The sequence below is a fragment of the Salmo salar genome, chromosome 15, assembly GCF_965601325.2.
Source record: "Salmo salar chromosome 15, fSalSal1, whole genome shotgun sequence".
NCBI classification, from domain to species: domain Eukaryota; kingdom Metazoa; phylum Chordata; class Actinopteri; order Salmoniformes; family Salmonidae; genus Salmo; species Salmo salar.
In genome coordinates, this window is record NC_138305.1 from 45,942,275 (window position 1) to 45,966,899 (window position 24,625).

At 42.9% G+C, this 24,625-nt stretch overlaps 1 protein-coding gene across 2 annotated transcripts in view; it reads right to left on the reverse strand.

Annotated features, from left to right (window-relative positions):
- The window catches only part of ncoa1 (nuclear receptor coactivator 1), a 106,981-nt gene that overhangs the window by 19,501 nt on the left and 62,855 nt on the right, over nucleotides 1–24,625 (reverse strand). The gene's annotated exons all lie outside the window — the stretch shown is intronic.

Sequence of the window (24,625 nt, forward strand, 5' to 3'; positions counted from 1 at the left end):
TCTACTGGTTTCAACTTACAAGCAAATACTTGATGAATGTATTGTTACATATCAACTTGCAAGGTTGCTAGCCAACTGGCCCGCTAACTTTAGCCCTACCAGTCTGCTAACATTACGCTAGCACAGCATAAGTCATATAATGTTATTAATAAATGTTACCTATATGCAGTTATCTCAGCCAGCCAGTTAACGTTAGCTATTTAGCCAACTAGCTATTAGCCTAGCCAACCACCAAGCCAAAGCCCAACAACTGGAAACCAGCTAGAACACAACTAACAAAACAACTAAAACATAACCGCAGATGAAAAGCAAAGCGAAGGCCTCCAGAGTGGCGCAGTGGTCTAAGGCACTGCATCGCAGTGCTAGCTGTGCCACTATTTATTTATTTTATTTAACCTTTATTTAACCAGGTAGGCAAGTTGAGAACAAGTTCTCATTTACAACTGCGACCTGGCCAAGATAAAGCAAAGCAGTTCGACACATATAACAACACAGAGTTACACATGGAGTAAAACAAACATACAGTCAATAATACAGTACAAAAATAAGCCTATATACAATGTGAGCAAATGAGGTGAGATAAGGGAGGTAAAGGCAATAAATAGGCCATGGTGGCGAAGTAAATACAATATAGCAATTAAAACACTGGAATGGTAGATTTGACAGTAGATGAGTGTGCAAAGTAGAAATACTGGGGTGCAAAGGAGCAAAACAAATAAATAAATAAATACAGCAGGGGAAGAGGGAGTTGTTTGGGCTATCTATAGATGGGCTATGTACAGGTGCAGTGATCTGTGAGCTGCTCTGACAGCTGGTGCTTAAAGCTAGTGAGGGAGATAAGTGTTTCCAGTTTCAGAGATTTTTGTAGTTCGTTCCAGTCATTGGCAGCAGAGAACTGGAAGGAGAGGCGGCCAAAGGAGGAATTGGCTTTGGGGGTGACAAGTGAGATATACCTGCTGGAACACGTGCTACGGGTGGGTGCAGCTATGGTGACCAGCGAGCAGAGATAAGGCGGGACATTACCTAGCAGGGTCTTGTAGATGACCTGGAGCCAGTGGATTTGGCGACAAGTATGAAGCGAGGGCCAGCCAACGAGAGCGTACAGGTCGCAGTGGTGGGTAGTATATGGGGCTTTGGTGACAAAACGGATGGCACTATGATAGACTGCATCCAATTTGTTGAGTAGGGTATTGGAGGCTATTTTGTAAATGACATCACCAAAGTCGAGGATCGGTAAGATGGTCAGTTTTACGAGGGTATGTTTGGCAGCATGAGTGAAGGATGCTTTGTTGCGAAATAGGAAGCCAATTCTAGATTTAACTTTGGATTGGAGATGTTTTATGTGAGTCTGGAAGGAGAGTTTACAGTCTCTCCTTACCTCAACCTAGGTATTTGTAGTTGTCCACATATTCTAAGTCAGAACCGTCCAGAGTTGTGATGCTGGACGGGCGGGCAGGTGCAGGCAGCGATCGGTTGAAGAGCATGCATTTAGTTTTACTTGTATTTAAGGGCAGTTGTGGGCCACGGAAGGAGAGTTGTATGGCATTGAAGCTCATCTGGAGGGTTGTTAACACAGTGTCCAAAGAAGGGCCAGAAGTACACAGAATGGTGTCGTCTGCGTAGAGGTGGATCAGAGACTCACCAGCAGCAAGACTGACATCATTGATATATACAGAGAAGAGAGTCGGCCCAAGAATTGAACCCTGCGGCACCCCCATAGAGACTGCCAGAGGCCGGACAACAGGCCCTCAGATTTGACACACTGAATTCTGTCGGAGAAGTAGTTGGTGAACCAGTCGAGGCAATCATTCGAGAAACCAAGGCTGTTGAGTCTGCCGATGAGGATGTGGCGATTGACAGAGTCGAAAGCCTTGGCCAGGTCAATGAATACGGCTGCACAGTACTGTTTCTTATCGATGGCGGTTAAGATATCGTTTAAGACCTTGAGCGTGGCTGAGGTTCACCTATGACTAGCTCTGAAACCAGATTGCATAGCGGAGAAGGTACGGTGGGATTCGAAATGGTCGGTGATCTGTTTGTTAACTTGGCTTTCGAAGACCTTAGAAAGACAGGGTAGGATAGATATAGGTCTGTAGCAGTTTGGGTCAAGAGTGTCCCGCCCTTTGAAGAAGGGGATGACCGCAGCTGCTTTCCAATCTTTGGGAATCTCAGATGACACGAAAGAGAGGTTGAACAGGCTAGTAATAGGGGTTGCAACAATTTCGGCAGATCATTTTAGAAAGAAAGGGTCCAGATTGTCTAGCCCGGCTGATTTGTGGGGGTAGGGGTGGCCTCAGTGCAGTGGGCAGCTGGGAGGAGGTGCTCTTATTCTCCATGGATTTTACAATGTCCCAGAACCTTTTTGAGTTTGTGATGCAGGAAGCAAATTCCTGCTTGAAAAAGCTAGCCTTGGCTTTTCTAACTGCCTGTGTATATTGGTTTCTAACTTCCCTAAAAAGTTGCATTTCACGGGGGCTGTTCAATGCTAATGCAGAACGCCACAGGATGTTTTTGTGTTGGTTAAGGGCAGTCAGGTCTGGAGAGAACCAAGGGCTATACAGTGAGGGGAAAAAGTATTTGATCCCCTACTGATTTTGTACGTTCCCCACTGACAAAGAAATGATCAGTCTATAATTTTAATGGTAGGTTTATTTGAACAGTGAGAGACAGAAAAACAACAACAAAAATCCAGAAAAACGCATGTCAAAAATTTTATGAATTGATTTACATTTTAATAAGGGAAATAAGTATTTGACCCCTCTGCAAAACATGACTTAGTACTTGGTGGCAAAACCCTTGTTGGCAATCACAGAGGTCAGACGTTTCTTGTAGCAAATGTACAAAATCAGCAAGGGATCAAATACTTTTTTCCCTCACTGTATCTGTTCCTAGTTCTACATTTCTTGAATGGGGCATGGTTATTTAAGATGGTGAGGAAGGCATTTAAAAAAAAATAACCAGGCATCCTTTACTGACGTGATGAGGTCGATATCCTTCCAGGATACCCGGGCCAGGTCGATTAGAAAGGCCTGCTCGCTGAAGTGTTACAGGGAGCGTTTGATAGTGATGAGTGGAGGTCATTTGACCGCTGACCCATTTCGGATGCAGGCAATCAGGCAGTGATCACTGAGATCTTTGTTGGAAACAGCAGAGGTGTATTTAGAGGGCAAGTTGGTTAGGATGATATCTATGAGGGTGCCTGTGTTTACGGCATTGGGGTTGTACCTGGTAGGTTCATTGATAATTTGTGTGAGATTGAGGACATCAAGCTTAGATTGTAGGATGGCCGGGGTGTTAAGTATGTCACAGTTTAGGTCGCCTAGCAGCACAAGCTCTGAAGATAGATGGGGGGCAATCAGTTCACATATGGTATCCAGAGCACAGCTGGGGCAGAGGGTGGTCTATAGCAGGCGGCAACGGTGAGAGACTTGTTTTTAGAGAGGTGTATTTTTACAAGTAGAAGTTCAAATGGTTTGGGTGCAGACCTGGATAGTAGGACAGAACTCTGCAGGCTATCTCTGCAGTAGATTGCAACACCGCCCCCTTTGGCCGTTCTATCTTGTCTGAAAATGTTGTAGTTAGGGATGGAGATTTCAGAGTTATTGGTGGTCTTCCTAAGCCAGGATTCAGACACGGCTAAGACATCAGAGTGTGCTAAAGCAGTGAATAAAACAAACTTAGGGAGGAGGCTTCTAATGTTAACATGCATGAAACCAAGGCTTTTACGATTACAGAAGTCATCAAGAGAGAGCGCCTGGGGAATAGGAGTGGAGCTAGGCACTGCAGGGCCTGGATTCACCTCTACATCGCCAGAGGAACAGAGGAGGAGTAGGATAAGGGTACGGCTAAAAGCCACGAGAATTGGATGTCTAGGACGTCCGGAACAGAGAGTAAAAGGAGCAGGTTTCTGGGGGCGATAAAATAGATTCAAGGTATAGTGTACAGACAAAGGTATGGTAGGATGTGAATACAGTGGAGGTAAACCTAGGCATTGAGTGATGATGAAAGAGATATTGTCTCGAGAAACATCATTGAAACCAGGTGATGTCATCGCATGTGTGGGTGGTGGAACTGAAGGGTTGGATAAGGTATAATGAGCAGGGCTAGAGGCTCTACAGTGAAATAAGACAATAAACACTAACCAGAACAGCAATGGACAAGGCATATTGACATTAAGGAGAGGCATGCTTAGCCGAGTGATCATAAGGGTCCAGTGAGTAGTGAGGTTGGTTGGGGTCACGGCGATTCAGACAGCTAGCCGAGCCATGGGTAGCAAGCTAGCAGAAGATGGAGGTCTGTTTTTAGCCACCACACTAGAGAACCTGGTTTGAGTCCAGGCTCTGTCGCAGCCGGCTGCGACTGGGAGACCCATGGGGCGGTGCACAATTGGCCCAGTGTCATCCGGGTTAGGGGAGGGTTTGGCCGGCAGGGATGTTCCTGTCCCATCTCGCACTAGTGACTCCTGTGGCGGGCCGGGCGCAATGCTTCCACCGACACATTGGTGCGGCTTGCTTCCAGGTTAAGCGGGCGTTGTGTCAAGAAGCAGTGCGGCTTGGCTGGGTTGTGTTTCAGGGGATGCACGGCTCTCGACCTTCGCCTCTCCCGAGTCCATACGGGAGTTGCAGAGATGGGACAGGACTGTAACTACCAATTGGATACCATGAAATTGGGGAGAAAAATGGGTAAAAAAATAAAGAATAATAAAAAAAAGCTAAACAAGAGCTGACACTTACAGATAGATGGCTGGGGCCCATCCGATGAGTTAGCTACCAATGCGGGGGGAAGGCGGGGGCTTCACCAGGCCAAGGGAGAGACAGTGAGGGAAATACACAAGCTATAGCAAGAAAAATCCAGCTAGCACTGAGCCAAGGAACTTACAAAACTCTCGTAGCCTACTTCACAGAGAGCATGCCAAAACAAAAATGAGAACAGACAAGGTACTACACTAATAGAGCAAGCAGGTATGATTTTTTTCTTTCGTTTTTAGCCCACGGCAAGAAGGCACTAGAGCCTGCCATGCTTACGGGTTGCCAGTAGATAACACAGCCAAAGTCTATGACGAGCATGAGGATGCTATTTCCACTTGGAAATTTCAGACTTGATTTTCCCTCACGAAAAATGTATTAACCCCTACAAAAATGCCCATTTATTATAATCCACATAATAATTCACATTTCCTGATGATGCAGGACTATTTTCCTGCTGTAGCAAACTGGCTCAAATTAAGATCCTACATCTGTATGGTGTCTTCGGAGAGGCCAGGGTCTGTCCTTGTCTACCTTAGGATCAGATAGGAGAGGGGTGAAAGGGGAAGTGGAGGGACAGAGAAGGGGAGAGTGGTGGAAAGAGGTGAAAGAGGGGAGAGTTGCAAGAGAGTTGCAAGAGAGAGATGTGAGAGAGACACAGAAGAGGGGAGTGCAGGCCTAGGGAGAGGGGGAGAGGAGGAGGGGCGAGCAGAGCAGTGTGTGTTCCTGTTTCTCTCTGTGTAGCAAGCGTAGGGGAAAGGGAAGCTGGGCTTTGCAAGAGGCCCTCTTGCACAAGGTCAAGGGGCAGGGAGCTCAGCCATTGGCTGCTTTCTCACACGCCCAACTCCCCACCCCCCCTACATCTGTATGGTGTCTTCGGAGAGGCCAGGGTCTGTCCTTGTCCATCTTAGGATCAGATAGGAGAGGGGTGAAAGGGGAAGTGGAGGGACAAAGAAGGGGAGAGAGGGACAGAGAGGGGGCAAGAGGTGAAAGAGGGGAGAGTTGTGAGAGAGACACAGAAGATGGGAGTGCAGGCCTAGGGAGAGGGGGAGAGGAGGAGGGGTGAGCAGAGCAGTGTGTGTTCCTGTTTCTCTGTGTAGCAAGCGTAGAGGAAAGGGAAGCTGGGCTTTGCAAGAGGCCCTCTTGCACAAGGTCAAGGGGCAGGGAGCTCAGCCATTCGCTGCTTTCTCACACGCCCAACCCCCTCCCCTACCCCGCCTGAGCTTGCAAAACAAAAACAGAAGAGAAGGCCCTCTTCCTGAGTGATACATTGGAGAGGCCACTGGGCCCCTGACATCCTCATGTCATGCCTATGTCAGCTCTAAGTAGGCTTTATGTCACCTGTGCCACATCCTCTACCCTAGCTAGGCTCTTTCCTCATGCTGGGAGCAGAAAAAAAACAGGGGATCTCGTTCAATAACTCCTTGAGCCTTACATAGGAGGAGGAGGAAAACACACACACACAGACCCTAATATTTCCCTTCATTTCACTGAGGCTGAAAGAGGGAAAATGGCACCTTCTGAGAGCCATTGTGCTAATTCTGGTGCAGGCAAGCAACCGCCGCTGTTTACTCTCACACTTCTACTCCGCTGCGTCTCCCTGCCTGCCTGCTCAAGGCCAACACCAGCCCTCCCTCCGTTGGGCCTGCGGTACTACCCTATCCCAGATAGGAAATCAGGGTTGGAAGGAATATTCTAATTTACACCCAAATTCTGAGTCACCAAGCCTGTTTGTGATGATGGGAATCAGGGCCAGGAATAAGCAGATGTTTGAGTGACATGTTAGGTAGCAATATATATATATATATATATATATATATATATATATATATATATATATTATTTTATACTAATACAAATTTCTCAGAGAAAGATATTTTGTTTAACAAGTAATACTTTTTTTCTACTGGCACCCCTATTTTCAATAGTTTGTGCACCCTCCCCTTGAAAGGAAAACGACACAGACTTTATCTAAAATGTTTTAAGAAATTGGAGAACACATTGGGAGGGATCTTAGACCATTCCTCTATACAGAATCCTTCCAGATCCTTGATATCCTTCGTCTGCACTTATGGCCTGACTTCCTCAATTCAAACCACAGGTTTTCAATGCACAGACTGAGGAGAATAAGGAGCAATTCCATAATAAGGTCAACCTGAGCATGAAAAAAACGAAATTACTTATTTCCAAATTAAACTACTTTCATATTTACCTTGAATGTGTGTATTTTGAAGTACAGACTACATTTGACCTTTATACACTGCTCAAAAAAATAAAGGGAACACTAAAATAACACATCCTAGATCTGAATGAATGAAATAATCTTATTAAATACTTTTATCTTTACATAGTTGAATGTGCTGACAACAAAATCACACAAAAATAAATCAATGGAAATCCAATTTATCAACCCATGGAGGTCTGGATTTGGAGTCACACTCAAAATTAAAGTGGAAAACCACACTACAGGCTGATCCAACTTTGATGTAATGTCCTTAAAACAAGTCAAAATGAGGCTCAGTAGTGTGTGTGGCCTCCACGTGCCTGTATGACCTCCCTACAACACCTGGGCATGCTCCTGATGAGGTGGCGGATGGTCTCCTGAGGGATCTCCTCCCAGACCTGAACTAAAGCATCCGCCAACTCCTGGACAGTCTGTGGTGCAACGTGGCGTTGATGGATGGAGCGAGACATGATGTCCCAGATGTGCTCAATTGGTTTCAGGTCTGGGGAACGGGCGGGCCATCAATGCTTCCTCTTGCAGGAACTGCTGACACACTCCAGCCACATGAGGTCTAGCATTGTCTTGCATTAGGAGGAACCCAGGGCCAACCGCACCAGCATATGGTCTCACAAGGGGTCTGAGGATCTCATCTCGGTACCTAATGGCAGTCAGGCTAACTCTGGCGAGCACATGGAGGGCTGTGCGGAAGAAATGCCACCCCACACCATGACTGACCCACCGCCAAACCAGTCATGCTGGAGGATGTTGCAGGCAGCAGAATGTTCTCCACGGCGTCTCCAGACTCTGTCACGTCTGTCACGTGCTCAGTGTGAACCTTCTTTCATCTGTGAAGAGCACAGGGCGCCAGTGGCGAATTTGACGTCGGGCCCTCATACCACCCTCATGGAGTCTGTTTCTGACCGTTTGAGCAGACACATGCACATTTGTGGCCTGCTGGAGGTCATTTTGCAGGGCTCTGGCAGTGCTCCTCCTTGCACAAAGGCGGAGGTAGCGGTCCTGCTGCTGTGTTGTTTCCCTCCTACGGCCTCCTCCACGTCTCCTGATGTACTGGCCTGACTCCTGGTAGCGCCTCCATGCTCTGGACACTACGCTGACAGACACAGCAAACCTTCTTGCCACAGCTCGCATTGATGTGTCATCCTGGATGAGCTGCACTACCTGAGCCACTTGTGTGGGTTGTTGACTCCGTCTCATGCTACCACTAGAGTGAAAGCACCGCCAGCATTCAAAAGTGACCAAAACATCAGCCAGGAAGCATAGGAACTGAGAAGTGGTCTGTGGTTAACACCTGCAGAACCACTCCTTTATTGGGGGTGTCTTGCTAATTGCCTATAATTTCCACCTGTTGTCTATTCCATTTGCACAACAGCATGTGAAATTTATTGTCAATCAGTGTTGCTTCCTAAGTGGACAGTTTGATTTCACAGAAGTGTGATTGACTTGGAGTTACATTGTGTTGTTTATGTGTTCCCTTTATTTTTTTGAGCAGTATATTTACCAAATGTAATGTTATTGTTACTACAGAGTAGGATACAAAGTCTCAAAATAAGGCTTTTCAGTCAACCAGATTTCACAGCTATTGGCAATGGCTCATAGAATTAGTTTTGGTACTAACATCTGTCCCCCTGTGTTTCTGACCAAGTCGGAAGGTTAATGAAACAATATCAAACTAATTTTAGTCCATTGAGTGCTAGAATAGAATTCTACAATCTAAATAGAATGCTAATTTGGACAGGCAGTGTCACGTCCTTAACATTTGAAGAAAAGTTGTTATTGTAGATGCGTTTCGAGTATGATTGTATGAAAACTTTCTGTGCAAAGCTATCTTTCATAAAGAGCTTAGGTGATGCATAATTGTTTTCCTTTCTCTCTTTGTCAGTACTCGTTCTAAGCGTAACAGATGTGACCGTTATTGGCGCTTCATAACAGGATCATGGACTCAATAGAAAGCATCACTGCATAACGCGATCATGGAAAAACATTCATGCCCTTCCTACCACTTTTGAAGTGTGTTTATGTTAGCAAACAAGCTAGCAGGCAATCTATCTGTGTGATCTATTTTGGGTGATCTCACGTTCGCTTATGAACTGCAATAATGCGTTGTTCTGCTGACTGGAGCATAGCATGTGATCACATCACATGGCATAATAAAGGTCTTAAAATCATAAACATAATTAAGGTCTTAAAAATCCATAAGACACTTTCACCAGTCATGCTGAGTTTGTTTACTTCCCTGAGTAAGTACAGGTGCCCCCCAGTGAAAATATTTGTCTGTATCTGTTTGGTCTGCCCTGCGGTGTGACATTTGCGCGCTTGTGAACTGCAGCTGTCAAGCCTGAGGTGATTTACGATCTGACAAGAAATTTAGTCGAAAGTGCGAACCCTGTGCCACTGGCAGGTTATAATTCAATTAAAGTTATTTTTTTTAACCCTTTCACATAATGAAAATGAAGAATAGTTTAACCCTTCATAGGAAAGACGTCAAGATATAAATAAAATGGTATTTGTCACAAGCGCCGAATACAACAGATTTACACCTTACAGTGAAATGCTTACTAACAAGCCCTTAACCAACAATGCAGTTAAGAAAAATACCTTAAAAAAATAAGAAATAAAAGTAAGAAATAATTAAAGAGCAGCAGTAAAATAACAATAGCGAGGCTATATACCGGGGTACCGGTACAGAGTCAATGTGCAGGGTTTTGTCGTGCCCTCTTCGACTGTCTTGGTGTGCTTCGACCATGTTAACTAAATGCTAACGAGCGTACTGCAAACATTTTATAGTCTCTGACCTAAACTACAAAGCAAGTCCAAAATACTACTCCCAGTTTGCTGCACGGACAAATCAAATATTAGACAACAAGGCTCTTGAGCCAGGAGGGGATTCTCTGCTGTTACCAAGCTAAACTTGATTTTGGAATAAGCTAACCACTTAGCTAGATAGCTAACTAGCTACTAAATTAGCAAACCAAACAAATACCACATGACTGGGGACTACCGTTACGTTTTATAATGAAAAATTATGTGACTTTATCTCCTAACGTATTTCACAATTTGACTGCAGGTAATTACTTAAAAGTAACTACAAATATTCAAATGTATAAAAAAAATACTTAAAAATAAATCGTTTGAATGTTATTGACGGTATTGAAAAACAATCTCGTGGCTTGTTCCAAATACCCCGGTATACAGCCCAAGCTTATTTCAAGTTAGCTCAAATAAACATGGAAAGGAAATGGGTGTATCAATCCCTGAGTCTAGGGTTTTATATATATATATATATATATATATATAATATATACACACACATATATACACACATACACATACATACATACATACATACATACACACAGGCAGTTTGTGGGACTGGTAACAGATAAAGACTGACTCCGATGCTGTTGAAATGCAGTTCTTGTGGAGAAACAACCAACAGGATTTGTGTACATCTTGCCAGTGATACTGTGGTCAATGTTTCTACCTAAGTTGCACCTTGACTCATGTTGGTTGAGCACCCTCCACTTCTTACGAATAGGGTTCTACAAATACAGTGGTGTACCATTACTTTAAAGTACTTCTTAAGTAGTTTGGGGTATCTGTACTTTACCATTTATATTTTTTGACAACTTTTACTTTACTACATTCCTAAAGAAAATAATGTACTTTTTGTACTCTATACATTTTTCCTGACACCCAAAAGAACTCATACAATTTTGAATGCTTAGCGGGACAGGGAAATGATTCCATTCACGCACTTATAAACAGAACATCTCTGGTCATCCCTACTGCCTCTGATCTGGCAGACATACTAAACACAAATGCTTTGTTTGTAAATTATGTTGGAGTGTGTTCCTGGCTATCCGAAAATAAAAAATAAAATAAAAATTGTGCCGTCTGGTTTGCTTAATACAAGCAATTTGAAATAATTTATACTTTTACTTTTGATACTTTTGTATATTTAAAACCAAATACTTTTAGACTTTTACTCAAGTAGTATTTTATTGGGTGACTTTTACTTTTACTTGAGTAATTTTCTGTTAAGAAATCTTTACTTTGACAATTGGGTACTTTTTTCCACCACTGTACAAATAAACACCTTAACATTTCCATTTATGCTTGATAAGTAAATTCTGTGAGACATTTTGTTTCTTATTTTGTGTGCAAATGTCACATCCATAACGATGGAATTTCCCTGATATGGCCATTGCAAATTGGTGATTTTGTGGTCAATTAACCATTTCTTTGTGGATTTTGATGTGTGCTTAGGGGCTTTGTCTTGCTGGAAGATCCATTTGGGGCCAAGTTTCAGCGTTCTGGCAGAGACAACCAGGTTTTTGACTAAAATGTCCTGGTACTTGGTAGAGTTCATGATGCTGTTGGCCCCAGGACCAGTCAAAGCAAAACAGCCCCATGACATGAAATATTCACCACCAGAAGGTATGAAGTTATTTTATGCATATGTATTTGTCAAACGCACCGCTGGTGTGCATAGCCAAAGACTTTCATTTTCGTCACATATACGACCATAGCACCTGGTTCCAATCCAAGTGTCAGTGCTGTTTAGCAAGCCTCAGGTGTTACTGTGAAAAAGGCTTTTTTTCTAGCAACCCTTCCGAAGAGCCTATTGGCATAGAGGTCCCACTGGGCACAGACTGGTTGAATCAAGCGAAGCAGGGTACATGGAGGTAGGCATCTAGATGGTAGACTCAAGCTGTATGTGAAGGTAAATTCATAGTAAGTTTGGGTTCATGTAGGCTACGTTGACATCTGATTCGCCCAACAAAAGACACCACCATTTCAACATGTAGCTTGTTATACTATCATTCATGCATGGTTTATAGGATCTTTGGAAGTTTAGAAGTAGTTACCGTTGCTCCTGTAAATAGGATGCTAGATTCTAATTCATGATCTTATTCATGATCAAATGGCAATTTGCATTGCCCCCCCTCCCATCCGCCCCCTTTACGCTGCTGCTACTCTCCGTCTATTATCTATGCATAGTCACTTTAATAACTCTACCTACATGTACATATTACCTCACTTACCTCGACTAACCGGTGCCCCTGCACATTGGCTCTGTACCGGTACCCCTGTATATAGCCTTGCTATTTGTTACTTACATTTTTTTGGGAGGGGTATTTTTTCTTAAAACTGCATTGTTGATTAAGGACATGTAAGTAAGCTAGCTAGCATGGCATCGCCCTCCATCCCCATTTACAATTAAACAATTTGGGAAAGCCAACGTTATAACTTACTAACTTACTGGTAGAACAACTAAGCCAGTTTCTGGCTGTCAATATCACAGAGTTGTGTTACATAGATATCTAGCCATATCTTGTATATATATATTTTGGTTTAGCTGTGAAGTTGTGCGTAGTGTTGGTGACGTCAAAGGCATGCAGTGTATTTTTGTTGTTGTTATACATGTTACCACATCGTTAGCTTTTAACTTTTTTTGATTACACAAATGCTTCAAAATTCACAAAAAGTGACATTATCTGAAGAAGATTATCTCATAGAACAAAACATATAAGATCCCTTATTTTCTGCGTTTATCCCAAAAACCCAATTCATTTCCCCATAGGCTTTGCCCAATAAGCCATGGCGGAGTTAGCCTCCATTAGTGGCTAGAAAAAGACCCCATTACTATTGCTCTCTATAGTGGAAAGTGGTATATTTCGTTTTTTAAATTATTGTTTTGTACCTATTGCTTGATTTATGAAGGTCAACAAACAATTGTCTCTTTTCGTTTGAGAGTTCTTTACCTTCCCCCACGGTGATGGATTACAAATGGATTTTACATGGTCAGAGCCTTGAGAATGACTTAAAAAAAGTAGAATGTTAACACAGATTGTATATCTGTTTTATTTTATTTATAAGAATCTTAAGGAGTACCAATCATTTTGACACATCTTTTTGAGAGAAAAAAATATAAATCTCCCTGAGTAATTCTATTAGTATAAAATAATAGAACATCCTTTTTTTTATATAATACAATATAGCTCAGTATGTGATTTATTCATTTATACAGTCTTTTCCCCCCTAATCTTTATCAAGGGTGCCAATCATTTTGGAGGTGACTGTATACATTACAGTGCTGCTTATAAATGCCTGCTGGTTGTGTGTGTCCATTCTAACAGGATGTTTGATGGAATCTCTGACCAGAGGGAAAACAGGGAAAATACATGCTCAACCATGTAGTCCCTTAAACACAGATCTTAGATTAGCTTACCCTCCCCAAATCCTAAACTTCAGTGTGATCATCATCCTACTACATCATCCTACTCTAACTGCGTTAGTTTCCATTCAGGCTATGACGGTGGAAACTAACATGTTTCTTATTCCAATGGTGTAGTCGTAACATAATGATTGCCATGCTCAGAGTGGTCTCAAGTGAAACAAACATTAAGGCTCTGACCTAAATCGGACTGGGTTTTTCGCAACAGAGGGATTTAAAGGCTTGTAAATTAATCTCCTGCATTACTTAGGCCTAGCCCAACATTTCAAAGTCTATAGGTTCCCATTCCTAGCAGCGACGTGCAGCTACATTAATACTAAATTGGTTTTAATTTAAGAACTAATTGACCCCCAAACACATAAAGCTGATCACAAGATGGCTTGGGACCACTAGAAGACTATCACACCCTTCAGGTTGTTATCTAATGGTTAACCCAAAAACAACACTGGGTAGGGGTCTAGACCTGAAGGAAAGCTTCCTTGTGAGAAGCTCTGTTAAACGTGTTGGAAGATAGGCCAACCGGTGTGACCGCCCTTCTGCAGAGCCCTGAGGTCAAGTTCAAAGCCGAAAATTGATTCAGGGTTATGCCTAGAAATGAGCCGATTGTAGTACCCCTCAGAGTGGCTTGGGCCCTGGGGATGTAAACTGAGGTCTGGTGGTGATATGGGGGCCTTTAGTTATGTTCACACACAACGACAGACAGACAGACAGACAGACAGACAGACAGACAGACAGACAGACAGACAGACAGACAGACAGACAGACAGACAGACAGACAGACAGACAGAGAGAGAGAGAGAGCATTGACAGCTCAGTCTCTGTTACCAACTATCCTCTGTTGGCCAAATATCCTAATGATGTTAATCCTAATCCTGATTTAGCTATCTAATATAGTCAGCCAAATCAATAATGATCCCTGTCATCATAATCCCCCACAACATGATGGAACTAATCTGGTCATTCATCCCTGAGAGGGGCCTTGGCACGACACTCCTTCCTCTGTTCGTACCACAGTATGCTTCATGCCAACGTACAACATACATTATTCATACTGGCACGATGAATAAATCATCACATCAGAAAATATTCCTCTCTCCATCAGAGAGGAATGGACCCTGCCTGGATGGATATGCTCGCTCACCCTATGGATGGATGGCTTCTCCCATTGGCAGGGTGTGTGTGAACATGTGTGTGTAAGCGTGTGTGTGTTTGAACATGTGTGCGTGTAGGGCAGCCCAGCCCCAGAAGTGACTCTTCTTATCAACTGTATGCAAGAATTTGCTATGAGTCGCCTTAGGAAATCAACATTCTCTGTGTTGGTCTTGCCAACCGCCAATGTCACACCACTGAGAAGCAGAGGTGACATCATGTAAGTCTGATATCTGATTGGAGGTTAACTTTAAAGTAATACTAGTGGTCAACAAGGTTTTGAATCCAAACAACTCAGATGGTTATAAAAGGGTCGAAGATTCATTGTTCTTTCTCTTATTTGTTTCTGCCCTTTTGCGGTGAGTCTTTTTTTTCTCACACATTCTTCTCTCTCTTTTTTTCCTGTTCCTTTCTTTCTCTCTTTTTCTGCTTCTTCTCCCTTTCTTTCTATTCTGTTTCTTCTCTCTCTTCTGTTCTGTTTGTTCTCGCTCTCTCTTTCTTTTCTGTTTCTTCTCTCTCTTTCTTTCCTGTTTCTTCTCTCTCTTTCCTGTTTCTTCTCTCTCTTTCTTTTCTGTTTCTTCTCTCTCTTTTCTGTTTCTTCCCTCTCTTTCTTTTCTGTTTCTTCCCTCTCTTTCTTTTCTGTTTCTTTCTTCTCTCTCTTTCTTTTCTTTCTTCCCTCTCTCTTTCTTTTCTTTCTTCTCTCTCTCTTTCTTTTCTTTCTTCTCTCTCTCTTTCTTTTCTTTCTTCTCTCTCTCTTTCTTTTCTTTCTTCTCTCTCTCTTTTTCTTTCTTCTCTCTCTCTTTCTTTTCTTTCTTCTCTCTCTCTCTTTTCTGTTTCTTCTCTCTCTCTTTCTTTCCTGTTTCTTCCCTCTTTTTCTTTTCTGTTTCTTTCTTCTCTCTCTTTCTTTTCTGTTTCTTTCTTCTCTCTCTTTCTTTTCTTTCTTCCCTCTCTCTTTCTTTTCTTTCTTCTCTCTCTCTTTCTTTTCTTTCTTCTCTCTCTCTTTCTTTTCTTTCTTCTCTCTCTCTTTCTTTTCTTTCTTCTCTCTCTCTTTCTTTTCTTTCTTCTCTCTCTCTCTTTCTTTCCTGTTTCTTCTCTCTCTCTCTTTCTTTCCTGTTTCTTCCCTCTTTTTCTTTTCTGTTTCTTCCCTCTTTTTCTTTTCTATTTCTTCCCTCTTTTTCTTTTCTGTTTCTTCCCTCTCTCTCTTTCTTTTCTGTTTCTTCCCTCTCTGCCCCCCATGGACTTTTGGTTTCTCTCTCTCTCTCTCTCTGACCATGATTAGAATGTCTTGTAATGCATGTAAATGCTTTGTAACTTACGTTTATGCCTTGCATGTGAATCCATACATTTTACAAATAAATTAAATACACTTGGATTTCAAATTCAATTCTCAGACATTTCTTCATTGTCTATTACTTTAACGCAACCATATTATCTTGCATATTGCTAATTATCTTATGGAGTCAGTTAAAGATAATTAATTTAATGGGCTAATTGCTTAGTCTTATTACGAGGTGCATGTGAGGTATTTATAATATCAAACATGATAAATATTACCGTCCAATGAATGTATGCACAAGCGTGATGGCGCCGGAAAAGAAGGCAGACATTTTACGTGCCCACAAACAATTTTTTGTTTGTTTGTTTGTTTGTTTGTTTGTTTGTTTATCTGTGTTGTTTGTAACTTGTTTTTTTTACTATTGTTGTACATAATGTTGCCGCTACCGTCTCTTATGACCGAAAATAACTTCCAGACATTAGGACTGCGATTACTCACCACGGACTATCAGAATACTTTATCTTCTTTCCCGACTCTGACGAGCCCGAGGCGGAGAATATACGGAACAGGCCCCGACCCCAGAGATCTGCGTGAAGAAGAGGCGAAGAAAGAGAGGCCAAAAGGGCGGGCTGCCTTCTGAGGAGTAGGAGGTGATTGAATAAACCCCCACTCCCCTCAATTCTGCTCGCAAGCATGCAATCTTCGGACAATGAAATCGACGAGTTATTGGGAAGATTAAACTACCAACGAGACATTAAAACTGTAGCATCTTATGCTTCACGGAGTCGTGGCTGAACGACGACAATATCAGCATACAGCTGGCTGGTCATACGACATACCGGCAGGATAGAACAGCAGCGTCTGGTAAGACAAGGGACTGCGGTCTATGTATTTTTGTAAACAACTGCTGGTGCACGATATCTAAGGAAGTCTTGAGCCATTGCTCGCCTGAGGTAGAGTTTCTCATGATAAGCTGCAGACCACATTACCTAACGAGAGAGTTTGTCTATATTCTTTGTAGCGGTTTTTATACCACCACAGTCAGAGGCTGGCACCAAGATAGCATTGAATGAGCTGTATTCCGCCATAAGCAAACAAGAAAATACTCACCCAGAGGCACCGCTCCTAGTAGCCAGGGACTTTAATGCAGGGAAACTTAAATCAGTTTTACCTCATTTCTATCAACATGTGCAACCAGAGGGAAAAGAACTCTAGACCACCTTTACTCCACACACAGAGACGCATACAAAGCTCTCCCTCCATTTGGCAAATCTGACCCTAATTCTATCCTCCTGATTCCTGCTTACAAGCAAAAATTAAAGCAGGAAGCACCAGTGACTCGGTCAATAAAGAAGTGGTCAGATGAAGCAGATGCTAAGCTACAGGACTGTTTTTCTAGCACAGACTGGAATATGTTCCGGGAATCCTCTAATGGCATTTGAGGAGTACACCACATCTGTCATTGGCTTCATCAATAAGTGCATCGATGACGTCGTCCCCACAGTGACCATACGTACATACCCCAACCAGAAACCATGGATTACAGGCAGCATCCGCACTGAGCTAAAGGCTAGAGCTGCCGCTTTCAAGGAGCAGGACTCTAACCTGGAAGCTTATAAGAAATCCCGCTATACCCTCCGACGAACAATCAAACAGACAAAGTGTCAATACAGGACTAAGATCGAGTCGTACTACACCGGCTCTGACGCTCGTCGGATGTGGCAGGGCCTGCAAACCCCTATAGACTACAAAGGGAAGCACAGCCGAGAGCTGCCCAGTGACACGAGCCTACCGGACGAGCTAAACTACTTCTATGCTCGCGTCGAGGCAAATAACACTGAAACATGCATGAGAGCACCAGCTGTTCCGGAAGACTTTGTGATCACGCTCTCCGCAGCCGATGTGAGTAAGACCTTTACACAGTTCAACATTCACAAGGCCGCAGGACCAGACGGATTACCAGGACGTGTACTGCGAGCATGCGCTGACTAACTACCAAGTGTCTTCACTAACATTTTCAACCTCTCCCTGTCCGAGTCTGTAATTCCAACATGTTTTAAGCAGACCACCATAGCTCCTGTGCCCAAGAACACTAAGGTAACCTGCCTAAATGACTACCGACCTGTAGTACTCACGTCTGTAGCCATGATGTGCTTTGAAAGGCTGGTCATGGCTCACATCAACACCATCATCCCAGAAACCCTAGATCTACTTCAATTTGCACACCGCCTCAACAGATGATGCAGTCTCTATTGCACTCAACACTGCCCTTTCCCACCTGGACAAAAGGAACACCTATGTGAGAATGCTATTCATTGACTACAGCTCAGCGTTCAACACCATAGCGCCCTCAAAGCTCATCAATAGGCTAAGGACCCTGGGACTAAACACCTCCCTCTGCAACTGGATCCTGGACTTCCTGACGGGCCGCCCCAGATGGTAAGGGTAGGTAACAATACATCCGCCACGCTGATCCTCAACACAGGGGCCCCTCAGGGGTGCGTGCTCAGCCCCTCCTGTACTCCCTGTTCACTCATGACTGCACGGCCGCGCATGACTCCAACACCATCATTAAATTTGCCGATGACACAACAGTGGTAGGCCTGATCACCGACAACAACGAGACAGCCTATAGGGAGGAGGTCAGAGACCTGCCGTGTGGTGCCAGGACAACAACCTCTCCATCAACGTAATCAAGACAAAGGAGCTGATTGTGGACTACAGGCGAAAGAGATCCGAGCACGCCCCCATTCTCATCGACAGGGCTGCAGTGGAGCAGGTTGAGAGCTTCAAGTTCCTTGGTGTCCACATCAACAAATTAACATGGTCCAAGCACAACAAGACAGTCGTGAAGCGGGCACGACAAAACCTATTCCCCCTCAGGAGACAGAAAAATTTTGGCATGGGTCCTCAGATCCTCAAAAGGTTCTACAGCTGCACCATCGATAGTATCCTGACTGGTTGCATCACTGCCTGGTATGGCAACTGCTCGGCCTCCGACCGCAAGGTACTACAGAGGGCAGCCCAGCTGAACGCCCCAGTACATCACTTGGGCCAAGCTTCCTGCCATCCAGGTCCTCTAAACCAGGCGGTGTCAGAGAAAGGCCCTGAAAATTGTCAAAGACTCCAGCCACCCTAGTCATAGAGTGTACTCTCTGCTACTACACGGCAAGCCTCTCTGCTACCACACGGAGTGCCAAGTCTCGGTCCAAGAGGCTTCTAAACAGCTTCTACCCCCAAGCCATAAGACTCCTGAACAGCTAATCAAATGCTACCCAGACTATTCACATTGCCTGCCTCCCTCCCCTCGCCACACCACTGCCACTCTCTGTTGTCATCTATGCATAGTCACTTTAATTAACACAACCTACATGTTGATACTACCTCAACTAACTGGTGCCCCCACACGTTGACTCTGTACAGGCACCCCCCTGTATATATTGTTATTTTTTACTGCTTTAATTACTTTTATTTCTTATTCTCATTCGTATTTTTTGAAACTGCACTGTCGGTTAGGTTCTTTTAACTTCTTTGGGACTGGGGGGGCAGTATTGAGTAGCTTGGATGAATAAGGTGCCCAGAGTAAACTGCCTGCTACTCAGGCCCAAAAGCTAGAATATGCATATAATTAGTAGATTTGGATAGAAAACAGTCTGAAGTTTCTAAAACTGTTTGAATGATGTCTGTGAGTATAACAGAACTCATATGGCAGGCAGAAACCCGAGAAAAAATCCAACCAGGAAGTGGGAAATCTGAGGTTTGTTGTTTTTCAAGTGATTGCCTATCCAATATACAGTGTCTGTTGGGTCATTTTGCACTTCCTAAGGCTTCCATTAGATGTCAACAGTCTTTAGAACGTTGTTTCAGGCTTCTACTGTGAAGGGGGAGAGAATAAGAGCTGTTTGAATGAGGGATCTGGCAGAATGCCATGAGCTAAGTCTCGCATGCGGCCGTGAGCTGCGTTCCCTTTCCTTTCTAAAGACAAAGGAATTGTCTGGTTGGAATATTATTGAAGATTTATGATAAAAACATCCTAAAGATTGATTCTATACATCGTTTGACATGTTTCTACGAACGTTAATGGAACTTTTTTTTACTTTTCGTCTGGACTTAGTGCCTGCGCATTGTGCATTTGGATACTGGACTACACGCGCAAACAAAAAGGAGGTATTTGGACATAAATGATGGACTTTATCGAACAAAACAAAAAAACAATTGTGGAACTGGGATTCCTGGGAGTGCATTCCGATGAAGATCAAAGGTAAGTGAATATTTATAACGCTATTTCTGAGTTTTGTGACACCGCTGGACACCGCTGGTTGGAAAATGGCTGTATGGGTTTCTGTGGATAGGCGCTGACCTAACATAATTGCATGGTGTGCTTTTACCGTAAAACTTTTTTGAAATCTGACACAGCGGTTGCATTAACCTGTTATGCCTAGGGGGCAGTATTTTCACGGCCAGATAAAAAACGTACCCGATTTAATCTGATTATTACTCCTGCTCAGAAACTAGAATATGCATATAATTATTAGCTTTGGATAGAAAACACTCCAAAGTTTCTAAAACTGTTTGAATGGTGTCTGTGAGTATAACAGAACTCATTTGGCAGGCCAAAACCTGAGAAGATTCTGTACAGGAAGTACCCTGTCTGACCATTTCTTGGCCTTCTTGATTATCTCTATCCAAAACAGGGGATCTCTGCTGTTACGTGACACTTCCTACGGCTCCCATGGGCTCTCAGAAGGCGGCAAAAAGCTGAATCGTGGCTTTGCAGGCTCTGGCTGAAAAACAGTAGCGCGTTTGGATAGTGGCCGGTCACAGTACTATGAGACTCAGGCTCGTGCACGAGGGGATCCCATGCTTTTATTTTGTCTCTCTTTGTATGTAAACACGCTTTCCTGGTCGGAATATTATCGCTTTTTTACGAGAAAAATGGCATAAAAATTTATTTTAAACAGCGGTTGACATGCTTCGAAGTACGGTATTGGAATATTTAGAATTTTTTTGTCACGAAATGCGTCGTGCTCGTCACCCTTCTTTACCATTCGGATAGTGTCTTGAACGCACGAACAAAACGCCGCTATTTGGATATAACTATGGATTATTTTGAACCAAACCAACATTTGTTATTGAAGTAGCAGTCCTGGGAGTGCATTCTGACGAAGAACACCAAAGGTAATCAAACTTTTCTAATAGTAAATCGGAGTTTGGTCAGGGCTAAACTTGGTGGGTGTCAAAATAGCTAGCCGTGATGGCTGGGCTATCTACTCAGAATATTGCAAAATGTGCTTTCACCGAAAAGCTATTTTAAAATCGGACATAGCGAGTGCATAGAGGAGTTCTGTATCTATAATTCTTAAAATAATTGTTGTTTTTTGTGAACGTTTATCGTGAGTAATTTAGTAAATTCACCGGAAGTTTGCGGGGGGTATGCTAGTTCTGAACGTCACATGCTAATGTAAAAAGCTGGTTTTTGATATAAATATGAACTTGATTGAACAAAACATGCATGTATTGTATAACATAATGTCCTAGGCGTGTCATCTGATGAAGATCATCAAAGGTTAGTGCTGCATTTAGCTGTGGTTTTGTTTTTTGTGACATTATATGCTAGCTTGAAAAATGGGTGTCTGATTATTTCTGGCTGGGTACTCTGCTGACATAATCTAATGTTTTGCTTTCACTGTAAAGCCTTTTTGAAATCGGACAGTGTGGTTAGATAAAGGAGAGTCTTGTCTTTAAAATGCTGTAAAATAGTCATATGTTTGAAAAATTGAAGTTTTTGTATTTTTGAGGAATTTTTCATTCGCGCCACGCCTATCATTGGATATTGGAGCAGGTGTTCCGCTAGCGGAACGTCTAGATGTAAGAAGGAGAAGTTTATTTTTAATTGTATGTTTAACACTTGTATCTTTTATCAATGTTTATGATGAGTATTTCTGTAATTTGATGTGGCTCTCTGCACTTTCACCGGATGTTTGTTTGAGACAATGTATTTCTGAACATAACGCACCAATTTCAAATGAGGTTTTTGGACATAAAGATGAACTTTATTGAACAAAACACACATTTATTGTCTAACATGGAGTCCTGGGAGTGCCATCCGGTGAAGATCATCAAAGGTTAGTGATTCATTTTAATGCTATTTCTGTCTTTTGTGACCTCTCCTTCTTTGGAAAATGGCTGTATGGTTTTCTGTGGCTAGGCGCTGACCTAACATAATCGCAAGGTGTGCTTTCGCCGTAAAGCCTTTTTGAAATCAGACACTATGGCTGGAATTAACAAGAAGTTTATATTTAAAATGGTGTATAATACTTGTATGTTTGAGGAATTTTAATTATGAGATTTCTGTTGTTTTGAATTTGGCGCCCTGCAATTTCACTGGCTGTTGTCGAGGTGGGACGCTAGCATCCCACATATCCCAGAGAGGTTTTAAGTAAGCATTTCACTGTAAGGTCTACATCTGTTGTATTCGGCGCATGTGACTAATAACATTTGATTTGATTTGACCGTGTGTGTGTGCGACATCAGGACCATGCATGGAGCCAGATCAGAGGGGGACTTCAACCATCGACCCCATGCCTGTGGTGAGTGTGACCTGGAACAAACACCATTGCACTCAGTGACTCTTATTGTTTTAAGGCTTTTCCAAGAACGCTTACCAGTGACTGATTATTAAGAGACAATCTGGGTGCACAAGCACCACCACTGACAACACTAAAGTAGAACTAACTGGGAGTGAGTAAGGACATACCAGATGCATGGAACTAAAGATATGTAACATGCTGACTTCACCGGCCACACGCGTCCGTCCACGTGCGCATGTTGATTTTGTCCATCCACACCAGACGCGATCATGACACGGAAGTTAAAATACCAAAACCAACTGTGAACGAACTATATTAATTTGGTGGCATGTTGAAATACACATGAAATATTTATGGACATTTAGCTACCTATTGTTTTTAGCTAGTTTGTCCTGGGAGAATAACATTAGGTTGTTATTTTACCTGAAATGCATATGATCCTTTTTTTAGCTGTTTCTTTGTAGAATTTTCACCAGGTGTCATATAGAATCGTGTGTTTCTCTACCCCGACTGTTAATCCACAGATAAAAAGGGAAACCTAGTTAGTTATCATTAATTCATCTCTCCTGGTTTGTCTTTCAAGCAAGTGGGTCTGTATCTTCCTGATATCCAATAAGAGGGGACTTGAAGCTCGTGGAGTGTCTCAGATATAACCAAGTTCTATTTTAGCGCTTGGCTACGCAGACACTTGTTCACGCATGCGAGCCATGTGGTGAAATTATTGAATAACATGTATGTGTACATTTATTTTGCAACACTCGCGCACACCCAACGTGGCCGGTGAGGTTTGCGTGTAAGGGTACATAAGATGCACACAATGATATGTAAGCATCAGAGACATATGGGCCTATAAACAATAGAGATATGGCTGTGGTATGCCTTAAGCAAAGCAACATACAGTAAGACGCATAAGGACATGTAAGGACATGTAAGGACACATAAGATGCAGCAGAATGATGTCACAGCGAGCTTTCAGTGTCTTAAGGATGGGATTAGTCTGGCTTGTCATTTAGCTCTGAGGACTAAGAAGTATGATTTCCCAGGGGTCCCTACTGCTGTGAAAAATTCCCCTGGAGACCTGACGTCTTCAGGGGAAGCAGGAGTGGGGGATGAGGAAAAAATAAGAGCAAACACACGGAGAAGTGAGGGAGGATGTGGGTCAGTAAATTAGTGACTGAGGGGAATGAGAGCGAGCATGGATGTAAGGGTGGTGTGTGTGTGTGTGTGTGTGTGTACTAGAGAAACAGCAAGAGAGTACATATGTGCGTTCAAATTTGTGATAAATTAGTGAGTGAAAGTAAGGCTCAATCCCAATACCCTCCACCTCCGTTCTGTGCAATCCCCTGAGCCCCATCAAGACAGAGTGGTACCCCAATTCAACTTGGAGCAAGGCGTAGTGCCTTTCAGCCCTCTGGTTGGCCCTCCAAACGAAGCAAATCAACATGCAGTCTTTCTATCAAGTGTTTCCCAAAACTCCCATGAAGCTCTGCAACCCAACCCTGGCAAGTTGCTTTAAGAATAATGGCTGACAAGAATACTATGATGGAAGCACATTTAAGTAATTATAACTTCATAAAGGATCATTAAAAGAACATTAGCCAGCTACTGTAGCTATACATTTAGCTTGCTATATGGGCATTTGACATTTGTATGAATTGTAGTTTGTGTTGTTTGATGTTTTAGGGACTCCTGAGCAAACCAGCAAACCAAGATGTCATCTTGTGAAACCCAGGGGATATAAAGAATCTAGCAAAAGCATTTACTGCAAATGTAATAAACAATTTTGTAAGCTTTCCTTGCTGTTCATAAATAAAAACATACAAGATAGTCATGCAATGCAGCTGAAGTAACGTAGCTTTTCTTGCTTATTGTATGTCTATGGATGAGTAGCTACGTAGCTGATCTGTGCATGGACCCTAACACGTTTGGTACAATAGTTCAGAACAGTCATTAATCCCCAAGAAATTGCAGAAAATGACTGAGTGAAGGAAATGGGACTGTTACATTTCAAACTGCTATTATGGAATGAAAGTCCTGCTTCAGTACTACTCCACATTGAACCACAGCCAGATGATGGTACATTACAGACACATTGTTGTTCTGCTGTTCTCATTTGTTGCTCATATTAAAGTACTTATTTGGTGAATGAGAAATATAAGGAAAGCTATTACTGCCGTCAAAACAGTCATTTCGAAAAACACAAGGCTTGTTGTCAATGAATTGCGTGGTAGGCTATCCTTTGGCCGCTTCTGCTGTTCGCAAATGATGTAGTGATGTCCCATTCCACATTGTGATTTATCTCTCCCCATCACTAGCTGCTCCATCCCACACTCGAAAACGAGGGGGAGGAGTATTGGGATTGAGCCAAAGTGTGTGTGTATG